We start from the raw sequence: 14,794 nt of genomic DNA, 5'->3' as shown, positions 1-14,794 counted from the left end.
TTATAGGATATAATCAAGCAATCAAATATAAAAAAAGGTTATAGATTAAAGTTTTGAGGTATGGATATGCTTTGTCATGAAGTGCTCAATTTTTATACATATATATATATATATATATATATATATATAGGGAGATCAAATGAGAATGTTAACTATTTAAGAGAATACGGAAACGGTCAAATCACGTGCAAAATCACATGTGATTTTTCATTTACGGTCAAAAAAAGGTGTGTGGGTGACTTTGGCCTCGTCTTCAGGTCGTGGGGAAAAGTTGCATGAATCACATAGTGACTTTGGCCTCGTCTTCAGGTCGTGGGGAAAACTTGCGTGAATCACATGTTTATAACTATTCTTATCAATATTTTCTATTTAATAGTCTTAATTAGGTTGATTTGTTTCCCTCTCAATGAGATGTAAACGTGTGTGTAAATAGGCTCCATGGTTGTTAATAAAACTCATCAAAGCCTTTTCATCTCTTATATGGTATCAGAGCATTGATCAATTTTATTCCCATCCAATTTCTTATCATAGCAAAGAATGGCAACACCACCACCTCCTGCATCCTTCCTACCTTAAACACCACCACCCACAACCGCACCTTAAAACCTATCTCGGGCAATGGTGTCTTCATGAGGGTCACGTCGTTTCTTAATACTCTGTCTTCAAACAACTCTTCCTTCACATAGTTTTTCCCACGTCTCTCGTCGGTCCAAATCCAACCCGAGTCTCTCGCTCGGCTCCTCAAACTAATGTTGCTACCTTCGCTAATTTCGCTTCATCTTCATGGCTCATGAACAGCGGTGTCACTCACCATGTCAAAAATGACATCGCCAACCTAGCTTTACATGCCTCTTATCTCATCATTGGTGATGGTTCCTCTCTGCCGATTTCTCATATTGGTTCTTTCTCTCTCTACTCTCATAAATTATTTAATTCTCCAATGTTTTATTTCTACAATCTATATCTGGAAACATTCTCTATATTTCTCAATTCTACATGAAAAATAATGCTCTTGTGAATTCTTACCTACCTCTTTCTGTATTAAGGATTGCTCGATAGGCCTCACCCTCCTTCAAGGGCCAACTAATGGGGGGCATCTATGAATGGAGCCCATCACCTCCTTTCGTTCACTCAAGCATGGTCATTCCTCCCACCAATTGGCATCATCGTTCGGGTCATCCCTCTATTGATATTATTAATACCCTACACAATCAAGTGCCATTGAATCTTCCTTTATTTCAGTCTACTTGTAATTCTTGCAATATCTATATCTATAAAAGTCATAAACTACCCTTCTCCAAGTCTACTCTTACTTTTACCGCTCCGTCAGAACTAATATTTACGGACGTTTGGACGACCCCTATTCTTTCATTTGAAGATTTTAAATACTATGTCATTTTCGTTGACCATTTTACAAAATATATTTGGTTATACCCCCTCGAACAAAAATCTAATTAATAGTCTTAATTAGGTTGATTTGTTTCCCTCTCAACGAGATGTAAACGTGTGTATAAATAGGCTCCATGGTTGTTAATAAAATTCAACAAAGCCTTTTCATCTCTTATAGCTCTCTCCTTCCTTACACCCCACTACTGAAAACACTAGAAAAATGAAAATTGAACCCTGATAAATTTTCAAAATCAAAATCAAACCGAGAAAAGTTTTCAATTGTTGTACCGAATAACCCCTAAATATCCTCCTACCATGGCAGTAAAATCATTTATATCCACGACCACAAGAAAAGAAGACTATGGTCTCCTTCTAGGCAACTTCGAGATCGGAGATGGAAGTCATCGACAAAGAAAAAATAGTGAAAGGCGGTGACATAAATTTTTTATGGAAGGCGTTGAGAAAGAAACAAACCCATGAATCTGTTGCCATCTACTTCTATCCTCCGTAAATGTTTCTTCTTGCTTTTTGGAAAACGAGAATTTTTAATGAGTTGTATATTTATGTAAAAAATAATTTTTACTATGAAATCAAACTGGTAGCCAACTAGCTATTAGCAAAAGAAATATATATTTTTGTATTTGGGGTTTTTAATTTTAGAATTTATTGAGTTGATTGGACAAACTAAAAGATTAATTTTTATTGTTGATTGATCAATTCATGTCAAATGTTAGGAAACAAACATGGGCTTAATGAGAAAACAACCAAACAATACACAAGGTTAAATTGGTAATTTTTTGTCATCCAAACTACCTATTCAGAACACTTCCATTCAGCACTAAATTACACAGAGCCTCTTAATCATTGTGACCACTTAATCAATCTGCACCAAATCATTCAACGATAGCCAAACCACCCCAAAAGTGCATTAGAATGCAAATTAGTTCAATTTTTTTTTTCTTAATTTCATCCATTTCACTACTTCTTCTTCATGTGTTGTGGATGGTTATTCTTCAAGGAATGTGTGAGAGGGCTCTTATGCTAAGGAAATGCCCTCTCTTAAGCTAGGTTAGAGAAATGAAATCATGTAAGTCCAAAGTACTTAATTTCTATATATATGACCAAATTGTATAGCACAAGATTAGAAAAACAAAATTGGGGATATTGTTGGTAGTAGAGAAAGACTATTGGATTTTAGTGGGAACTTAGGGTTCTTTTGGTTGTAGGAATGGAAGAGATTTGGGAGGATTTGGAATTCAAATACATTCCAATATCGTGTTTGGTTTGCAGGATTGCTCGGATTTGAAATCCTAGGATTTCTTTGAAATCCATCAAACATAGGATTTTGAAATCCCATGGTGGTGGTTGGGATTTCATGGGATTACGTAGGATTTGTTTATTATAGTGTTTAAAAATATGTTAAAAACATTTGCTTGATAATAATCAACTAATAAGAAGGTAATTTAATTATTTTTATAATTCTTTATAACTTGTTTTTATTATTTAAAAAATGGAATCCAGTTCCATTCCAAATCCTAAAACCAAACACCCTAAAGATCCCAAATCCAATCCCTCAAATTCCAAATCCTTCCACGAAATCCAAATCCCTCAAAACTATTCCATCAAACCAAACGCCTCCTTAGTATTATTTGTTTTTCTTGTTCTTCTCCCTAGGCTAAATACCAAAATGATGATTATGAGGAAACGTTGGTTCATGTAGCATTATGGCTGAAAAAAGTATTTGTATCTAGTGGGGCATCATGTTGGTATATATGAAGAATGCATTTGTTAATACACTTGTTGAGGAGGTTTAGTTGGTTTATATGGATTAACCACTAACTTTGAGGTTCAGGAGTAGACTTTTAGACTATGCTGTTACAACGGTCAAAATACAAAGTAGTGGGCAGGACAGATATTTGAAATAGCGGTTATCACGGTGGTATAGCGGTTCATATAACATTTCTTAAGAGTTATATATATATATATATATATATATATATACTAGTTGTGTACCCGCGCAATGCGGCGGGAACCGTGAATTTAACCGATTTTGAAGTTTCACTGGTTTTATTAGAGAAGATTTAACGATGATGTAAGTTACATTTGGTCTTTACATATTAATTTAATTTGAATAAATATGAGTTATGGTTTCAATTAGAGTCTATCAATGAAAAAAATTGTATGACAGCAAGGCACTGGGGATTTTTCTGATAGTTCTCCAAGACCCTTGGGATTAATTGAGGTAAGTGCAAGTGATGTTTATCTGCTCTAACTCACGGTAATTGCAATTTCTGGTTGTCAAAGGGGTGTATTCACCAACCCCATCGGAGAAGGATCCTTCACACACCAATGACCAATCCATATTCAAATCAATGTCAGAAGATAAATAAATATAAATAAATGATTTGAATCATGATAAATGGGAGGTGTACTGATAATAAGTGTAAGGTGAGGAGGGTAAAACAGTGTATGAAGTCTATACATTGGAAGAAGAAGAAGCTTAAGATGGAAAAAAACCCAAAATTCCAAAATCCATCACATCAAAGAGCATATGAAGTAAAAATTTGATCAACATCATGATCTAAAAAGGTATAAAAAAACTCAATTCTTCCGTTGTTTAGTTGTCCGCTATCGATTTTGAATGGAAACCGAATTACTTTATATGCTGATATGTTTCATTTCGGTATTGGAAGCTACAAAAAATAGTACAAGAAGAAATTAGAACTCCAAAAATCTAAACAATCGATTTATAATAAGATTGTTGAGTCATTACAATTTATATGAAGTGTGAATTTGATCAGTGATCACAAATAAGTACCTGAGAGATAAGTTTGGAGGCATGATCACAAGCARCATATCTCTTCAAGGGTGAATCGTCTGAAACTGTTTGATATCAAGCGTCTGACTGATAGATCCAAGAGTGAAATAGACATTGCTGGTAGCCGGCACATCAACTCTGATTTCATCAATATTCAACCAAAACAGTAATACCTGTGCCTGAAGACCTTTGATCTCGCTAAGCACACCGTAGTTGAACAACGAAGTTATCTGTGGGATCGAAAGTGTAGGATGTGACAGGATCTGATAAGAGACCAACACGAAGCTGTTATCTATGGGATCGAAAGTGTAAGATCGAAAGCTGTTACCTTTGGGGGGGGGGTTTCTTTACCATTTTTCTCTTGGTTTTTCTTTTCTAAAGTCTAATGGAAGAGCCACCTGGTGAATCAGTTTTGATGGAGTCCCATTTGAAAAAAGTTGCCAATGCCAAACCTTCATCTATTCATTCTTCTACCTGTGAGAAATTAAATTCAAGTATAAGGGGCCATTTACCAAACGTTTACCTGGGTAAGCGCTTATCAAGTAACATTACCTCACCGGATGAATATGGTAAGGACCAAGAATTTTACCCGGTAAGAGTGAGACAAGGATCAAAAGCCTTACCCAGTAAGTAAGGACGACGACTCTTACCACAGTAAGCGCTTATCAGGTAAATTGTTGTATACTATGTAGTTTTGTTGAACTAAAATCTTACCCGGTAAGTACATAATAGTGTTAAATCTTACCGGTAAGCACTTACAGGGTAAGTGTTTGATAAACGGCCCCTAAGTGTGATCCAAATTAGACCAGTGGAAGATCTTGATAGTGGCAGTTGACTTTCATCTCATGTGGATGAAAACCTTTTCAAGGAACTCTCCTTTCTTAACAAACAACTAACTAAAAAGAGTTTCAATGAAGAAAGTAAAACATATTAACTTCTCTTGTGTGATCCAGAGCTCAGTATGACGTAGAAAGGAAAAGAAAAGTAAAATGTTCTTCCTGAACAGAACAGGAAACAATGACATCTCAATTCTCAACCACAATCAAAAACCTTATTATGATGCTTTTAACAACTATATATATCAATAAAAATTCATGTCTTCTTTGACAAAATAAATCAACTATATGCATCAGTTCTAGTTCCAAACACTTGAGTGAACAGAGTTGAAGATTTTAATGTAAATGTTTGTCCATAGCTATAATATTACTCGTGTTTCCATTATATTGAAACAGAAAAGAGTTCTGCTATTTTACCGATGGGGAAATGTTTCCATTGGCCACGTTTTGTGTATTCAATGTGGGGTAACATTATAAAGGCTTGAAAAAGACCCATGCGTTAGAGATTGGTAAAGGTATCTTGCTCTAAGCACCTTTAATCCATAATAAATTAAAAACTTCTTTTGTCCAATTTGACCAACCAAAGTATATTAACAAAAAATCATGGTAAAAATATCAGTTAAATCTTCAATGTGGTGGACAACAATGACATAAGTAGATAATTGAAAGCATCATTACACAATAGCACCAAATGATTTCCTAACCTCCATGATCAGGACGTAAGCAAGGGATCAACTCCGATCAAGTAATACGATAGGAAATAAATCAATATTTATTTACTTCCTAATAAGATATATTTCTTATAATTATATTTTTTCTACAATATGTTCCCTTCACCTTTATTTGTATAGTAAGTGACAGAATTTTTTAGTTCTACCAGATCTACAGTTTCGTGTTCTTCTCTTAACAATACTGATGTAATCACAGAATAACATAAGTTATGGTGTGAGCTAGGATCTTATGGCCGTTCTCATGAAAAGATAACGGTTCCTTCTCCTACACCATTTGTTTCTATTTTCCCACATCAATTATCTTTCAATAAACAGTCCTGCATCAACTCCAAAGCAATACGCATTTGTTGGGCACTTTATTAATTGTCAAACGCCTGGTCCAGATTCCTTTAAATCATTTCTTTTGCAAGCCAACCTTACAAGTTACAATTATGCATAGAGCAAAATATCTCATACAAAAATCAATATGAATTTTTCCAAGGGGTTCCATCCGCTTCATCGAAAGAAAAACAGAAACACAAAATTCAATACGCAGATATACTAAAMAATAACAGTGATGATATGAGCTTCTAGACCCTGCTTATAGGTTTAAGAAACTCAGATTACTTACAGCACCACAGGTACAACAGTTAGAAACTTCCTGTTGCAARTGAGCTGTTTGCCGCTATCAATTTGCTCCCACCAAGTCAACCAGTTGTGGATGCCTTGGTCATCAGCAAAGGGTGTTCCCTTCTTCCAGTGAAAGAAGTGATACGTAACCTGATGGAAAAGAAAAAATAGCACTTAAGTTTAGCCAAGTGCACACATTTGCAACCAATCAAGCAAGCAAGAAATATATAATAAATAGAGCATGATGAATAGGTTAAACTTTACGAAGACAGTTTGTGAAGCTTATACAAATCAGTCATTTGTTGAGAAAGGTGTTGATGTGTGCGAATATGACATAAATACTCGTCTATTTCAGAGGCTTGGCACATAAAATAACAGCAAGATGTATCTCCTTAAGCTTRTAGCTTTACACGTGACTAACCACCTGATTTAAATTGTACATCAACGGAACACAAATTGTTGCCATTAACTTAAAAAAAATGAATCGAATAAGAACAAACGATAAAGGGTGTTTGCTTCTCCAAACAAAGCACATTAAAAAGAATGATCACTAATACAACAACATAGTAAAAGGTAGACCCAAAAATGCACATGTGAACTACACTTTGTAGTAGACGAATTTCCCTTAAGCATTTCATCAAACATGTAGTAGACATATTCTGAAATTGTTGATATCAAGCACAAATTTATGCATTTTGTGATGTTAAACATCAATAACAAATATAAGCATTTCTATGATGTTGTTGACATCAAGCACACAAATTATAACTGAAACCCCAAATTGTACAAAAAATTACTTACATAATCAGTGAATGAAATCCCTAGTTTCTCGAAACGATCGAGATGGAGATGAAGAAAATTACTTATGTATATTCCAATATCTCTGCAATTGGCACATAATTTCAACCAATCGTTAACAGAAAACATGAAACCTTTTGAATTTTTGAAAGAATCAGTTAAATTGAAGAGAAGAGAAAGGAAGTTAAAATGTCATCAACATACCTTGGAGATTGAATCGAGAATCGAGAATCGAATCAGGAGTGGAGATGGAAGCAAGAATCGAGTGGAACCCCAACCGTATAACATTGTGGTTTTGAACGATGAATCTCACCTTGGAGATTGAATCGACGTCTTAAGGAAAATCGAATCGACGTCTTGGGGCTTGGGACGTACGACGGGAGTGAAATCAAAACCTTCGAAGTTTGGTTATATGCATCGATGAAGTATTCTTGGGAACCACCCATTTGTGCAAAATTTGCAGTAATTGAAGAAATCATACGTTGAACTTACTGATTTGGGTTTGGCACAGGAACATTCATCAACAAGAAGCTGGAAAAGAAGAAGAAAAGAGAAAGCAATTTTGACCTTACCCAAAATGATTTGGCAGGGAAGGATTTTTCTAGAAAAGGAAGAGGAGAGAAAAAGAAGTCTGAATATTTACCACTCAATGCATAAAAGCTTGTACCCCATGCTTGATGACTTGTAATTAAGAGTTTTTTAAAAATCTTGCATAAAATAGTTGTAACTTAAGCTTAGTAACTTGTACTTAAGACTTTGTCTTAAATGGTTATATATGTAGTATAGATATATATATATATATATATATATATATATGCATACATGAACATATTATATGCATTAATTAAAAATATAGTGTCAACATCAAAACATCAACTTAAACAAGTTTCACAAAACAAAATAGGAAACGTGTTCATAAACGATGATAGAAAACTCACAGTGTCGAAGAAGGTTGACTAACAACAATGATAGAAAGAAATTAAAACCTAAGATTCTAAGAATTTCTAAACCGCATGCTGGAGCCTGGATGATATTCGTTGATGGTTAATGGATTAAAATAAAATAAGGGCCCAAATCAAAATAAAAGCCCAAGTCAAAATGAATGCCCAAAAACGACAAAAATGTAAGCATTAGATTCARAACAGGTCCAACTGAGAATATCGGTATAGCAGATCGCTATTTACCTCAATATCGGTGAAATAGCGGTAAAKTGCGCYGYTATTGTCGAARCCRCAATTTTCACCACWATTTTGCTTAGGACTGATAACCGCTATTGCACCGCAATTAACAACATAGCTTTTAGAGTATATCGTCTCTGTGTGGATGTGGCTTGAAACATAGTTTTTTCTCTAGATTTTCATTCAACATCATTCATAGACACAAAACTCTTGGACATTTAGCACTTCCTTATTCACTTCTATTGAACAAAACCATATATATATATATATATATATATTAATGTGTCAATAACAATGATACTTTATGGATTTTAGTTCGCCTATCTAAGTTCTGTTGACCGTCTTCTGTTTGCTTGTTATGGAAGAAAGACACAACTTAATAATTTTCAATTCTTTCACATGCAGGTGGAGTGTATACCTCTACTTWGTTCAAGCGAGTTTCTTTAACGATGATGATTTGAATTTTACATGTCATTTTTAGCATGAAAAGTGACAGTGTTGTTATAGAAGCTCTGTTAGCAATGGGCATCAAGTACCTACATGAGTAGCAGGATTTGGTACATTTATATACAAGCCATATAATATTTCATACCAAGAGACTATGTTTGAAATACAAAATGGAACATAGGTGCTTTCTAGAGTTGCGGCACCCTAATCTTGTGTCTTTGCCTGGCTATTGTAATCATGGAAAAGAGAGATGCCTGTTTATGAATATATGCCCAATGGAACACTTGAAGATTATCTCCATAAACTTGGTACCCCTCTTTCTTGGCTTCAGCAACTCAACATCTGCATAGCTGCTGGTCATGGGTTACACTACCTTTACATTGGTACAGGGATTCGGGTTGGGGTTATACATCGTGATGTCAAGAGCTTAGATATTAATATTATATAATATAGAAGTTGGGCAACAACATATAGGACTTGGGGTTTGTTCAAAATAGGCCCAACGAATAAACTATCAATTTGTATCGACACACTTGTTAAAGGTACTTTTGGGTACCCAGATCTTGATTATTATGCAACTGGAAAGCAGAAAATCTGATGTGTATGCCACTCTGCCTAACACTGAACACATTAGACTTACTTGTCAGCTTTCGAGTTGTGTAATAGTTGGGATCCAGATACCCAAAAGTACCTTTATCATTGTCTTGATATAAGTGGATGGCTGATTAGTTGGCCTTGACAAMCCAAAGTCCGGAAGTTTTTGCTGCCCAACTTTCATTTAACAAAATATTTGAGCTYTTGAYATCACGATGTATAACCCCAATCAAAATTTGCGGTCATTTTCTTGGAAGTGCTTTGTTGGAAGCATGTAGTGGATACACTCTTGATGTGGACTGCTGGAGTTTAGCAAGATAGGCTTAAGAATTTATTGAAGAAGACAATCTAAAGCATATCATTGGTTCTGGTATAAGGGGTCAAATATCCCCAAAATGTTTGAAGCAGTTTGTTCTAATTGCAGAGAGATGTTTGCATGGCAATCCAAAACAGCTCTACCATACACAGGTTGTGGCCTGTACACTGACCTTACCTGAGAAATTCAGTAATTCATTGCAAAATGCAGACATGATAATATTTGGTAGAATGGCTGGTATGATTCCCTTTCCCTTCAAAGGAGAAAACTCTGGTATTTTAAGCTCCTCTAGAATTGCATGTAATATTCTGTGAATTTGTGTGTGATCATCTTCACATATAATAGCAGAATTTCAATGAAGACATTGAAATGCCATCTCTCAGCATTAAAAAGAACAAGGGTACTACTAGTTATTTAGTTGCATCAATCAGATGATAGATTTCTTTCCATTTCAGATGGTATTTATTGGCCTCTTCATATGTTCAGCCCAACTTATTTAAGCTCTTCGGAACTACATTGTTTTTTTTTTTTAATTTACATAAGTTATAAGCAGTTAGCATAATAATAATTTTCTTTCCATATAGAAATGTAAACCATGTATATTCAGTGTATCTTACAACAAAACTGTTTCATGCCCTACCAGTTGAGGTAGGATAAATTGTCCCGAAAGAAATTTGAAAGAGGTGGAAGCCAAAAGAATTTTTTTAAGAGGGGAATGTTTGTTTTGGAAGATGAATGAGGTTCTTCCACTCTAACACAAAGTCCTTTGATATATTCGGCTCCCTTACAGCACTCTTCATTAATTCTCCACCTTTAGTCTTGCCCAACTTTTGCCTCTCTGAATGATCTCCTTTTATACTATTTTCTGTTCTATCTACTACGTACAAAGGTCTGTATTGGATATGAATAAAACATCTTAAGTTATGTTATGTCAGCTATTCTCAACCATTGCCACTCCAACCTTCTCTTGTATATCTTTATATCTAATCCTATTCCTTCTTGTCTGGCCCAACGTCTATTTTAGCATCCAAATTTCTACTACAATCGTTTTATGTACATACTTTGATGGCCCAACGTTATTCTCCTGAAGTCATAGTTGCCATTATTGCCTCATTTAGGACCAACTAGAAAGGCTGTCAAGTCATCATTAATCCACTTTGCTGTTATAGTATCTTCATCTTCATAATACCAATTCAAACTAACAGAATATATCTTTTCTAACTACTTTTTGCAAACTGCAAAGCATGCTTACTTATCAACAACGCTAAAGTTTCACTTAATGTACTATGTTTTAAACAAGCTTAATCCAGACCTGCAGATTTTAATTTCTTTTATTCTTGCCCCACCTTAGGTCTATCATCTTGCTTAGTCTCACCAGTACATGATAGTGGTTAGAATCATGCACCATTGTGTGCTATCTTGCATGTCATCCGTGAGTTCACCCATAACTAAAGTAAAACGATAAAGACTCCATGCTAATCTTTGGTCTAAACTGTCGTAATAGCAGTGTTCAAAAAGGTGCGCCATGGCACGATATGGCGCAAGATGCGTCTCTGCCGTTACAAAATGGCCCATAGCGTTTCTGTTAGGCGTGGCTCATGCCATGGCGTCTTGAGGTGCCCCGTGGCGTGCGTTTTTTGTAACATGTGATTTTTTTTCAATTTTTTTTTATTTTTTATCTTTCGTGTTTTTATACTTTTAACTTCTTAGATTTTACATTTTTATAGATCTAAATAATCACATCACTCACAGTTTCACAAATTCATAGACGTTACAGACTTACGGTTAAATTGAAGTTGTAAAATTACTTTTCCAAGTTATATTTTTAAATATTTAATCAAAAACATATTTTTATAATAATAATCTATATGATTTTTCTTCTTCTAATATGAATGTACTATTTTTTAAGATCATTATCTGATTAGATAATATATAGAAAACATATATCTATATACATAATTCAATATATGACATACAAATTTGTCGCCTTATGTCACCCCTTGAAAAACGCCGCGTCCTCGCCGTGGCGTGTAAGGCTTGAGGCTTGAACTCGCCGCCACGCTATGCCTTATGCCTTTTTGAACCTTGGGTAATAGGAAAAATATTTTTCCAGTTGTTAACATGTAATAGGATTTATTTACTCACATTCCCCTACACTGCAAGCACTTCTCGCATCACTTCCATTGGTACCCTACAACTCTTTGGAAGATTGATAAACACCATGTAAGATCCTTTTACATCCACAGATATTTAAGAATAAGTCCCTGTTGCTATGGATGTTCCTAGAACCAAGCAAAACTGGTTTTCAAGTACCTTAGGGGCCATTTACCAAACGCTTAGCGGGTAAGTGCTTTACCTGCAAGAGTCACCATCCGCACTTACGTTGTTGGGTAACATTATTGGCCATTAGAATGGATTGTTGATGAGCTTTTTTTACCCGGCAAGCGCTTACCAGTAAGATTCCAGTTCTTGTAATGCTCACCCGGTAAGATAAGTGATACCGGATAAGCGCTTGCCCCGTAAGCGTTTGGTAAACGACCCCTTAGTCTCAACTCTTAACTTGCTCAATAACATGTTTCTGTAGTTTCATTTTGCACTCAGCGTGATGCCGTGATCATTTAATAGTTCACGCTGTTTCGAGTATCCACTTGTTCCTTAGTTTCATTGTTTCTGTAATTTCTTACCTTATCTGAGCCAACTTGCATACATCATTAGCTCCTCTTCTGTTCCTACTTTCTTATATAGTTCCTCTTATTCTCATGTGTATGCTCTCTTACTCTTCTGTGTCCACGTCTCTTGTTACTTCCATAGATTATGTTGTCTAGTTTGTTCATCTCTATGTTCAAAATCTTATGACCATCTAAGAGTTTTACAGCATCCCTTGGTTTCTTTGTTAAAATTTCTTGCTCCTTGTTCCACCATCATGTGTCTTTAGTTTAATCTGTACTTTGGGTACTTTATTTGAAGGTCTCCATCATACTTTGATACTGTTTTTATGTTCTCTACACTATTATAAATTGGTGCAATGTTTTAGCCTTCTTCACCACACTTTTTCTTTCAAGATTACTGGGTGCACTGAAAGAATTCTAATAATGTATTCCCTTGGCTTTCTTATTATAAGAGAATATGACTTCTCATGAAACAATCTATACTTAAGTTATCAAGTATCAAGTAATACCAAGGGCAACAGGAGAACTGCTGGTAATATGTTTGTGGACAGAAGAGAAGTTCCTGCAGATTACAGAATTCAAAGTTTAGAAGAATTTAAGTTTGCTTATTTCAATAGGGTTACAAGTAACTTCACTAATGATCAACTCTTGGTTATGGGAGGTTTTGTAAAGGCATTCTTCGAGTTGGGTTCGGTTGGTTGCAGTACATGTTCGCCCCTTCAACACCTGGTGCTGGAATTGCTGGAGCTGTTAAAGAGGCTTGATGAAGCATAGTTGGCAAGGATCTGATGAATGGCATGGCAGGTAAGTTCCAATAACTGCATATTCAACTTATGTCTATGATCAATATTTCCTGGAGTCTAGATCTTGTTCCTCACATTAATTCATCTTACATTTACTCATTACGGTCTAATATCATGACAAATATTAGAAAAATAGATGATGCTTGTACTTGAAGTTTGTGGTGGACCATTTCTCTAATGAAGTCTAAATTAAGTTCAAACTACAAGGTCTGTATTAAAAAGGAGTGAGAGATGATATGATATATGATTCAGGTTGAATATACTGTAGTAAGACTGATCTCAGCATAACGGAGGCCTGAGTTTGATCACCTTAGAAGTAAAGCTGAGGTTAGTCATGAATCTTAGGTCTTGCTATAGCGAGTATCCCTTGAAGCTACTCTCAAGTGCGGACCTGAAACCTCTAGCAGCATCTTATAAACAATTCATATCTGGGTTCCGCTAACACGTAGAGGCTCAGGTAATATGAAACTTCATGGGAAAGGACATTTCAAAGGAGACGTGAATATTTTATGGTTGATACTCGACTCGGGCATATGTTCATTATCTTCATTATGCCTTTTATTTTGTGATCCAATGAGTCAATCTGTTTGGTAGAACAATACTAGAATTAATTATGCTTTATCAATCTCTTAGCTAAACATAGCTAAAAATTGTGACATCAGGCAGAGTTGAGAGTGCTAGGACAGTTGGCTCGTAGAAATATCATTAACCTCTTGGTATATTGTAATGACAAAGAACATGAATAAGTGCTTGCTTACAAGTACATGGAAAACCCAAGTTTTGATTGCTTTTTATGCCCATACTTGAATCTCTCTAAAATTATTGTTGGATTGCTTTTACCCAAAAGTTGAATTATTGCAATGAAGGAGCTTTGTGACATGAATAATTTTGCAGAGCTACATTCATGGGAAACACGACTTAGCATAATGATGTAGCTTGTGCACTTGCTTATTTGCATTTGTCAAGAGATCAAATCATATGTCGTGGTGTTAAAAATTATGATATATTGCTATATCAAGCTATTCATGATTTATGATGGTGATCAAACCACTTCAATATCTTATGCCATTGAAGTTAACCATATATTTTTACACTTCCTATTCCAGGATTTTAATGCAAAATTGGGGGATTTCGGATTGGCGAAATTTGGTCATGAATACGGGGAAACACGTGTCATAGGTACCTAATGTTATGTGGACCCAAATTATTGTGAGACAGGTATGTTACTGTAGAATGAAGTTATGTTGAGAAGTCGTGCATAGGTGATTTTTGAATGAGCAATCACAATTTTACTTAGCTTTTCGTTACTTCGTAAATCATAAGAATGACATTTTCAAATAAATTGTGGAAATGTAAATATTATAAGAACATCGTGCTTGTCACTTTTGGTCCACATTCTATATTTTTAAGACAACGAATGGTTTGTTTCCAACAAAAGAAAACAAGTGTAGCGGTTTGATAACTTAACCTCATTAGTTTTGTGATTGCAAACATTATTTAAATGTGAGAAGTGACGTGTGAATCCAGGAGTAGTGTTGCCGGAAGGGCAATGGATCCCAATCGGCCTAATAAGCAAAATGTAGTTTTGTAGTCCGGACAAGTCCAA

General features: G+C 35.2%; 2 long non-coding RNA genes across 2 annotated transcripts in view; both read left to right on the top strand.

The window, feature by feature from the left end:
• LOC112501096 overlaps nucleotides 1-10,169 on the top strand; it is an 11,181-nt gene extending 1,012 nt beyond the window's left edge. The window contains exon 2 of the long non-coding RNA XR_003067414.1: nucleotides 8,765-10,169. This is a non-coding gene — a long non-coding RNA (uncharacterized LOC112501096). The remainder of the gene's footprint in view (nucleotides 1-8,764) is intronic.
• Nucleotides 10,170-11,713: 1,544 nt separating this feature from the next.
• LOC112501095 lies at nucleotides 11,714-14,580 on the top strand. Its single transcript, XR_003067413.1, has 2 exons — nucleotides 11,714-13,189; nucleotides 14,295-14,580. It is a non-coding gene; the product is annotated as an uncharacterized LOC112501095 (long non-coding RNA).
• Nucleotides 14,581-14,794: the final 214 nt, after the last annotated feature.

This window comes from Cynara cardunculus (genome assembly GCF_001531365.2).
Source record: "Cynara cardunculus var. scolymus isolate 2C chromosome LG 17, CcrdV1, whole genome shotgun sequence".
Lineage (NCBI taxonomy): Eukaryota > Viridiplantae > Streptophyta > Magnoliopsida > Asterales > Asteraceae > Cynara > Cynara cardunculus.
Note: the sequence above shows the minus strand (reverse complement) of the source record. Positions and strands in the feature narration are given on the sequence as shown.